This window comes from Hippopotamus amphibius, chromosome X (assembly GCF_030028045.1).
Source record: "Hippopotamus amphibius kiboko isolate mHipAmp2 chromosome X, mHipAmp2.hap2, whole genome shotgun sequence".
In the NCBI taxonomy this organism is placed as follows: Eukaryota; Metazoa; Chordata; class Mammalia; order Artiodactyla; family Hippopotamidae; genus Hippopotamus; species Hippopotamus amphibius.
In genome coordinates, this window is record NC_080203.1 from 36,868,147 (window position 1) to 36,879,255 (window position 11,109).

Genomic DNA, 11,109 nt, shown 5'->3' on the forward strand with positions numbered 1-11,109 from the left:
CATGATGCAAGGATAGCTCAATATCTACAAATCAATCAATGTGATGCACCACATTAACAAATTGAAGAATAAAAACCATATGATCATCTCACTTGATAGAGAAAAAAGCTTTGGACAAAATTCAACATCCATTTATGAAAAAAATTCTCCAGAAGGTTGGTATAGAAGGAACGTACATTAACATAATAAAGATCATACATGATAAACCCACAACTAATATCATACTCAGTGGTGAAAAGTTGAAAGCATTTCCTCTAAGGTCAGGAACAAGATAAGGATGTCCATTCTCACCACTTTTATTCAATACAGTATTGTAAGTCCTAGCCACAGCATTCAGACAAGAAAATAAATAAAAGTAATCCAAATTGGGAAGGAATAGGTAAAACTGTCACTGTTTGCAGATGAAATAATACTATATATTCATAGAAAATCCTAGACACCACCAAAAAACTACTATAACTCATTAGTGAATTTGGTAAAGTTGCAGGATATAAAATTAATATACAGAAATCTGTTGCATTTCTATACACTAACGATGAACTAAAAGAGAAACTAAGAAATAATCCCATTTATCATCACAACCAAAAGAATAAAATACCTAGGAATAAACTTACCTAAGGAGGTAAAAGACCTGTACTTGGAAAACTATAAGACACTGGTGGAAGAAACTGAAAACAACACAAATAGATGGAAAGATATCATGTTTGTGGATTGGAAGAATTAATATTGCTAAAATGACCGTACTACCCAAGGTAAACTACAGATTTGATGTGATCCTTATCAAAATACCAATGGCATTTTTCATAGAACCAAAGCCAATAATTTAAAAATTTCTATGGAAACACTGAAGACGCCAGAGTCAAAACAATACTGAGGAAGAAGAACAGAGCTGGACGTATCATGCTCACTGTCTTCAGACTATACTACAAAGCTATAGTAATCCAAACAGTATGTTACTGGCACAAAAATAGAAACCTCGAACAATGGAACAGAATACAGAGCTCAGAAATAAGCCCATGTTTATATGGTCAATTAACCTAAGAAAAAAGAGGCATGAATATACAATGGAGAAAAGACAGTGTCTTCAATAAGTGGTGTTTGGAATTGGACAGCTACATGTGAAAGAATGAAATTAGAACATTTTATCATACTGTATACAAAAATATACTCAAAGTGCATTAGAAACCTAAACGTAAGACTTGAAACCATAAAATTTCAAGAAGAAAACATAAGAAAACAGTTTGACATAAATCACAGATTTATGTCAAAATTATATTTTTGGATCTGTCTCCTCAGGGAAAAGAAACAAAAGCAAAAATCAACAAATGGGCCCTAATTAAACTTAAAGGTTTTTCCATAGAAAAAAAGAAACCATCAACAAAAGACAAATTACTGAATGGGAGTAAATATTTGCAAATGATATAACCAATAAGGCGTTAATATCCAAAATATATAAACAGTTCATACAACTCAACATCAAAAAAAAAAAAACAAAAAAAACAAAAAACAAAAAACAGACAACCTGATTCATAACTGGGCAGAAGACCTGAATAGACATTTTTCTTTCTAAAGAAGACATATAGATGGCCAACAGGCACATGAAAAGATACTCAACACTGCTAATCATCAGGGAAATGCAAAACAAAACCACAATGAGATACTGCCTCACACCTATCAGAATGGCTATTAATAAAACACCACAAACAACAAATGTCAGAGAGGATGTGGAGAAAAGGGAACACTTGCACATTGTTGGTGGGAGTGTCAATTGATGTAGGCACTGTGTAAAACAGTATGGAGATTCCTCAAAATAGTAAAAATAGAACTGCCATATGATCCAGCAATTTCAATTCTGGGTATATATCTGAGGAAACAGAAACACTAATTTGAAAAGATACATGTACCCACATGTTCATGCAGCATTATTTACAATAGCCAAGACATGGACACAACATAAGTGTCTATCAAAAGATGCTTAGATGGATAAAGAATGTATAAAGAAAATGTGGTGTATATATATATATATATATATACAATGGACTACCACTCTGACATGAAAAAGAATGAGATTTTGCCATTTGAAACAACATGGATGAATGTAGATGGTGTTAGGTTTAGTGAAATCAGTCAGAGAAATACAAATACTGTATGGGATCACTTACACATGGAATCTAAAAAATACAACAAACTAGTAAATATAACAAAAAAGAAACAGACTCACAGATATAGAGAACTAGTGGTTACCAGGGGGGAGAGGGAAGGCGCAAGGCACAACATAGGGTTAGCATATTAAGAAGTACAAACTTCTATGCATAAAATAAATACGCAACAGTACAGAACAGGAAATATAGCCAATATTTCATTTTAACTATAGTGGACTATAACCTTTAAAAATTGTGAATCAGGCCATTGTCCCGGAACTGTGGTTTGAAGGGCCGAGCGCGAGGCCAGTGAGACGAGACTCAGCACAGTGAACAAGAAAGGTTAGACTTGAGAGAAAAGATGGCGGCGAAGTACAGAGACGTGGAGTGCATCCCTCTCCACAGATGCATTGGGAATGCACGGAAGGACGCAGTCATTCCCACAGAGAACCAGCTGAACACCAGCAGATGGCCTCGGACACCATAAAGGGCTGCAGGGAGCTCGACATAGCCGGTAGGGAGGCATCTACGAGGGCTCAAAGAGGGTGAAGCGGCGGAGCTGTGGCAGATGGGAGGGAGTCAGAAACATATGAAGGGTCCGCAGCGCAGCTCAGCGTTCCCGGACCGAGACATCGATCCGCAGCTGAACGGAGGGTCCAGGAGCGGGAGCGTGGGAACCGGAGAGCTGGTTCAGGGGGAGAAACATTGTTGCCGGTAGGGTGACGGACCGAGAAGACAGGAGGGAGGAGGTCCGCGGAGAGGAGTGCCCGTCCCTGAGAGCTGCCTGGCCATGATGGCGGCTGGAGGCTGCAGGCTCACGGGCAGGGGTGAGGAGCCACGCGCGTAGCCTCTCCCTCTCTTTCAGCGCCTCTGCAACAGGCAGTGGAGAGACGCCCTGTGGGCCACCTAAGGCGCTCAGGGATAACAAGCACCCTCAGGCACTTGGGCGGGCCTAGATTAAAACCCTTTGCAATGCCAGCAGCAGGGAGGCTGCCGAGAGAGAAAAAAAAAAAAAAAAAAACAGCATCAAAAAGAAAAAAACCCCGAGAGAGACCCAACTCTAAGACTTTCTGGTTACACCTGAGCCACCAGCGCCCTCTGCAACAGGCACCTCCAAGCCTGACTGAAACAACAGTGCGCCACTGCTCACTCACTCCCAGGAGAAGGAGCCACTATTGTACCCTCTCCCTCCCCACACACCGAGGCTTACAGACGAACAATAAAGGAACCTCTGCTGGTCACAGAATAACGCAAAAAAAAAAAAAAAAAAAAAACCCAAGGCAAGGAGAAGGACACTTACAGCTGAGATGCTAAGGAAACAGAAATAGTAGTATCAATACCTATTGAACTGGTCCATTCTGGGATCAGTTCTGGATTTTTTTTTTCTCTCTCTCTCTCTTTTTTTTTTTTTTTTTTTTTTGATTTATTAAATACGATCTTAGCCCTAAGGGATCTACAAGTTTTATAACATAATTTTTAATGATATTTTTTATTCTTTTTTTTTTTTTTGCCTTTTTATATACTTCTATATCTAGCTAAGTTTTTGGTAGTACGGACAAAATATCTCTCATACTTTCCTTTCATCCCTATCTTTTATACATTTCTATTCCTTTCTTTTTATTTGCATATTTCCAAGCACATTAAGCTCTTCTGTTCCCCTTTCTTCCAGCCTTTTTAAGTTTATTTTATCTTAATATACTTATAAGCAACACTATCGGTCTGCTCAGACTCCTTGCTCTATTCTCCAGATGACGCACTGCCTTGGTATTTAATATTAGGCTTTTGTCTTTATCTTAGTTCTTAGTACAGTTGTCTAATTACATTCTGAGAATCTCCATTCTCTCTGGTGGTACTGCAGCTCTTTTCTATATTTGATCCTAGCTTACAAAATCTCCCTGGATTGATGTTTGTATGTGTAGGGTGTTATTTGTTGTTTGCTTGCTTTTGCTTTTGTCTCTGATTTGTTCTGCTTCAGTTGTCAATTTCTGCTGGGTTTCTCTTTGAATATCTGATAGCACACTGGGGTTCTGTCAGGTCTTTCTAGAGCCTTATGTCCTAACGGATTCAGTAATTGTGTGTCTTATACATGTATGTGTTTTCTAGACTTAATATTCGTTTAATCCAAAACTTGGACATTCGTCTGAGGCTTGGACAGTCTTCTATAAACACCTCTATCACCAGGACAAGCAACCCCAAAAGTTTGGACAACCTTGAGGAAACAAAGAAACACCATGTAGGCAAAGGAGCAGGAAAAAAACCCACAAGACCAAATAAATGAAGAGGAAACAGGAAAAATGCCTGAAAAAGAATTTAGAGTCATGATAGTAAAAATGATACAAAATCTCGATAACAAAATAGAGAAAGTACAAGAAACAGTTCATAAGAACTCAGAAAAACAAACAGCAATGGATAACAAAATAACTGAAATTAAAAATACTCTAGATGCTATAACCAGCAGAATGACTGAGGCAGAAGAACGAATAAGTGAGTTGGAAGATAGAATGGGGGAAATAACTGCCACAGAGCAGGAAAAAGAAAAAAGAATAAAAAGATTAGAAGACAGTCTCAGAGACCTCAGTGATAACCTTAAAGGTACCAACATTCGAATTATAGGCATCCCAGAAGAAGAAGAAAACAAGAAAGGGTCTGAGAAAATATTTGAAGAGGTTCTAGTGGAAAACTTCCCAAACATGGGAAAGGAAATAATTCACCAAGTCCAAGAAGCACAGAGAGTCCCATACAGAATAAACCCAAGGAGAAATACACCAAGACACATATTAATCAAACTAACGACAATTAAACACAAAGAAAAAATATTAAAAGCAGCAAGAGAAAAGCAACAAATAACATATAAGGGAAAACCCATCAGGATAACAGCTGACCTTTCTACAGAAACTCTGCAGGCCAGAAGGGCATGGCAGGATATCCTGAAAGTCCTGAAAGAGAGAAACCTACAGCCAAGAATACTCTACCCAGCAAGAATCTCATTCAGATTTGAGGGAGAAATCAAAAGCTTTCCAGACAAGCAAAAGTTAAGAGAATTCAGCACCACCAAACCAGCCTTACAACAACTGCTAAAGGAACTTCTCGAAGTAGGAAACACAAGAAAAGGAAAACACCTACAAATACAAACCCAAAACAATTCAGAAAATGGTAATTGGAACACACATGTCAATAATCACTTTAAATGTAAATGGATTAAATGCTCCAACCAAAAGACACAGACTGGCTGAATGGATACAAAAACAAGACCCTTCTATATGCTGCCTACAAGAAACCCACTTCAGACCAAGGGATACATATAGACTGAAAGTGAAGGGATGGAAAAAGATATTCCATGCAAATGGAAGTCAAAAGAAAGCTGGAGTAGCAATACTCATATTAGACACATTAGACTTGAAAGTAAAGACTATGAAAAGAGACAAGGAAGGGCACTACATAATGATCAAGGGATCCATTCAAGAAGAACATATCACAATGGTCAACATCTATGCCCCCATTATAGGAGCACCTCAATACATAAGGCAAATGCTAACAGCTATAAAAGGGGACATCGACAGGAACACAATTATAGTGGGAGACTTGAACAACCCACCTACAGCAATGGACAGATCATCCAAACAGAAAATAAATAAAGACACACAAGCTTTAAATGACACATTAGACCATCTTGACTTCATTGATATTTATAGGACATTCCATCCAAAAACCACAGACTACACTTTCTTCTCAAGTGCACACGGAACATTTTCCAGGATAGATCACATCTTGGGTCACACATCAAACCTCAGCAAATTCAAGAAAATTGAAATCATATCAAGCATCTTCTCAGACCACAGCGCCATGAGACTAGACATCAATTACAGGAAAAAAACTGCAAAAAATACAAACACATGGAGGCTAAACAATTCACTCTTAAACAACCAAGGAATCACTACAGAAATCAAAGAGGAAATCAAAAAATATCTAGAAACAAATGACAACGAAAACACAACATCCCAAAACCTATGGGATGCAGCAAAAGCAGTTCTAAGAGGGAAGTTTATAGCAATACAGTCCTACCTTAAGAAACAAGAAAATGATCGAATAAACAACCTAACCTTACACCTGAAACAAGTAGAGAAATAAGAACAAAGAAACCCCAAAGTGAGCAGAAGGAAAGAAATCATAAAGATCAGAGCAGAAATAAATGAAAAAGAAAGGAAAGAAACCATAAGAAAAATAAATAAAACTAAAAGCTGGTTCTTTGAGAAGATTAACAAAATTGATAAACCATTAGCCAGACTCATCAAGAAAAAAAGGGAGAAGATGCAAATCAACAGAATTAGAAATGAAAAAGGAGAAGTAACAACGGACACCTCAGAAATACAAAACATCATGAGAGACTACTACAAGCAACTATATGCCAATCAATTGGATAACATGGAAGAAATGGATACATTCTTAGAAAAATACAATCTTCCAAGACTGAACCAGGAAGAAATAGAAACCATGAACAGACCAATCACAAGTAAGGAAATTGAGGCAGTGATTAAAAATCTCCCAACACACAAAAGCCCAGGACCAGATGGGTTCATGGGCGAATTCTATCAAACATTTTGAGAAGAGTTAACACCTATCCTTCTCAAACTCTTCCAAAATATTGCAGAAGGCGGAGCACTCCCAAACTCATTCTATGAGGCCACCATCACCCTGATACCAAAACCAGGCAAAGATGTCACAAAAAAAGAAAACTACAGACCAATATCACTGATGAATATAGATGCAAAAATCCTCAACAAAATACTAGCTAACAGAATCCAACAGCACATTAAAAAAGTCATACACCATGATCAAGTGGGGTTTATCCCTGGGATGCAAAGATTCTTCAATAGATGCAAATCAATCAACGTGATACATCATATCAACAAATTGAAGGATAAAAACCATATGATCATTTCAATAGATGCAGAAAAAGCTTTTGACAAAGTTCAACATCCATTTATGATAAAAACTCTCCAGAAAATGGGCATAGAAGGAAATTACCTCAACATAATAAAAGCCATATATGAAAAACCAAAAGCCAACATCGTTCTCAATGGGGAAAAACTGGAAGCATTCCCTCTAAGAACAGGAACAAGACAAGGGTGTCCACTCTATTATTCAACATAGTTTTGGAAGTTTTAGCCACAGCAATCAGAGAAGAAAAAGAAATAAAAGAATCCAAATTGGAAAAGAAGAAGGAAAATTGTCACTCTTTGCAGATGACATGATATTATATATAGAAAACCCTAAAGACTCTACCAGAAAACTGCTAGCACTAATTGATGAGTTTAGTAAAGGAGCAGGATACAAAATTAATGCACAGAAATCTCTTGCATTCCTATACACTAACAACGGAAGAGCAGAAAGAGAAATTAAGGAAACTCTCCCATTCACCACTGCAACCAAAAGAATCAAATACCTAGGAATAAACCTGCCTAAGGAGGCAAAAGATCTGTATGCAGAAAACTTTAAGACATTGATGAAAGAAATCAAAGATGACACAAACAGATGGAGGGACATACCATGTTCCTGGATTGGAAGAATCAACATCATGAAAATGTCTGTACTACCCAAAGCAATTTACAGATTCAATGCAATCCCGATCAAATTACCAATGGCATTTTTCACAGAACTAGAGCAAGAAATCTTACGATTTGTATGGAAACGCAAAAGACCCCGAATAGCCAAAGCAATCTTGAGAAGGAAAAATAGAGTTTGTGGAATCAGGCTTCCTGACTTCAAACTATACTACAAGGCCATAGTGATCAAGACAGAATGGTACTGGCACAAAAATAGAAAGGAAGATCAATGGAATAGAATAGAGAACTCAGAAGTAAGCCCAAACACATATGGGCACCTTATCTTTGACAAAGGAGGCACGAGTATACAATGGAAAAAAGACAGCCTCTTCAATAAGTGGTGCTGGGAAAACTGGACAGCAACATGTCAAAGAATGAAATTAGAACACTTCCTAACACCATACACAAAAATAAACTCCAAATGGATTAAAGACCTACATGTAAGGCCAGACACTATAAAACTCCTAGAGGAAAACATAGGCAGAACACTCTATGACATCCATCAAAGCAACATCCTTTTTGACCCACCTCCTAGAATCAGGGAAATAAAATCAAGAATAAACACATGGGACCTCATGAAACTTAAAAGCTTTTGCACAGCAAAAGAAACCATAAACAAGACTAAAAGGCAACCCTCAGAATGGGAAAAAATAATTGCCTATGAAACAACGGACAAAGGATTAACCTCCAAAATATACAAGCAGCTCATGCAGCTTCATACCAAAAAAGCAAATAACCCAATCCACAAATGGGCAGAAGACCTAAATAGACATTTCTCCAAAGAAGACATACAGATGGCCAACAAACACATGAAAAGATGCTCAACATCACTCATCATCAGAGAAATGCAAGTCAAAGCCACAATGAGGGATCACCTCACACCAATCAGAATGGCCATCATCACAAAGTCTGGAAACCACAAATGTTGGAGAGGGTGTGGAGAAAAGGGAACTCTCCTGCACTGTTGGTGGGACTGTAAGTTGGTCCAGCCACTATGGAAAACAATTTGGAGGTTCCTTAAAAAACTACAAATAGAACTACCATATGATCCAGTAATCCCACTCCTGGGCATATACCCAAAGAAAACCATAATCCCAAAAGAAACTTGTACCATAATGTTTATTGCAGCACTATTTACAATAGCCAGGACATGGAAGCAACCTAAATGCCCATCAACAAATGAATGGATAAAGAAGATGTGGCATATATATACAATGGAATATTACTCAGCTATAAAAAGGGATGAGATTGAGCTATATGTAATGAGGTGGATAGAACTACAGTCTGTCATACAGAGTGAAGTAAGTCAGAAAGAGAAAGACAAATATTGTATGCTAACTCACATATACGGAATCTAAAAATGGTACTGATGAACTCAGTGACAAGAATAAGGATGCAGATACAGAGAATGGACTGGAGAACTCGAGGTATGGGAGGGGGCGGGGGGTGAAGGGGAAACTGAGACAAAGCGAGAGAGTAGCACAGACATATATATACTACCAACTGTAAAATAGTCAGTGGGAAGTTGTTGTATAACAAAGGGAGTCCAACTCGAGGATGGAAGATGCCTTAGAGGACTGGGGCAGGGAGGGTGGGGGGGACTTGAGGGGGGGAGTCAAGGAAGGGAGGGAATACGGGGATATGTGTATAAAAACAGATGATTGAACCTGGTGTACCCCCCAAAAAATAAAAAAATAAAAAATAAATAAATTAAAAAAAAATTGTGAATCACTGTGTTGTACTTACTAGCTGTACTGGACATACATCAAATAAAATCAGTCTATCATAATTTTGAGTGATAAACTTCAACAAATGATAGAGAAATAAATTTTCTATATTTGGATAATTTCAAATATTATAAACCAACTACACCTCAATTTTTAAAAAAAGAATTTATGTGACCTGAAAAGCCTAAAATATTTACCATCAGATCCTTTAGAGATAAAGTTTGCTAACCACTGCACTCTAGGATCTGTCATGGATTGTTCCTATAAGGAGTCATACCTGAGAGCAACATGGAACTATTCAGTCAAACTAAGTATACAGACGCTGTGTAACCCCAGATATACAGTCTCACAAAAGTAAGTACAAAGGGTACATGTCTAAAGCTATTATCTTCAATGTTGTTAAGGTGACTGTGATATTCATCACTTGGTGTTTGATGGTAAAATGTGTTGGTGTACATTATGGAGATTATGTATCATTTAGAAATGATGAAATAGATATACATGCAGCAAATTAGAACTCAAAAAACATATCAAATGAAAAAAAATTAAATAGATCTCCATCTTAATACCATTTATGTAAACTAAAGATACACAAGGACAAAGCAACAAAAACAGAAAACAAAAAACAAACAAAACACATTTTATAAGTAGACAAACTTTAAAAGATTAGAACAATTACTTGGAGGGATGAGCAATGGAAATAGGTAAAAACAAATATGGGCCTTGCAAGCAGCATTGATGTCAGTGTGCCATAAGCTGAGGAGTATGATTAATTTAACCCTCCACATTAGATGTAGTTAGGAAAAAAAGTTCTTAAAACAAGATGAATTCTTTTTCTAGGTAACATCTACCTACTCTTTGGTCCCAGTTACATTCTCTATCACACAAAACAAGTACAATCTTTCTTCCACACATGCCAATGACAACTCTCACCTTCTGAGATCTTCTTTGTTCTACATACACAGTTCTAGCATTTAGATGAATTTTCCTAGTGTGACAACCAGAAATGAACCTAGTTTTTCCATATGGGCTAATCATCCTGTAGTTAAAAGAAACTACTGATTTCATTCCAGGCGCTGTACTTCTCTCAAAGAGGTATAACCTGGAATTAGGAAAAGGGATCATGTATTCTAACTCTTTCCTAACTTGCTTCACACTTCACACTAACACAAAGTGCTTAGACATCTGGCACTTTGCAAATGTGCTCTGGTTAATTGATCATACACAAGCATACAGCTCACCAGTGCATACAACTGAATAATAAATCAGCATAGGCTTAGTTTCTTATACTAATGTGTCCGGGAGTGAACACAACCAAGAAAACCAATCTATCATAATTTCAAGTGATAAATTTCAACAAACAGTAGAGAACTAAAATTTTATACAAGTATTAATAGATAAATTCAAAACTCTAGTCAATGAACTTTAATGGGGTCATACATGCAGTGTTTATGAGATAAAATAATTAACTATTTTCTGATGGTTTGGAGGTTTGATGCTGTGTCAGTGAATGTCAAGTCTATATGAAGGAATATATTTGGTTGATTCACTTACTTTAGTTGTAGAAATGACTATATTGTTCTTCTGATGCCACAATTATCCACCATTTCTCTGACTTTTAACTCCAAATCCATCTAA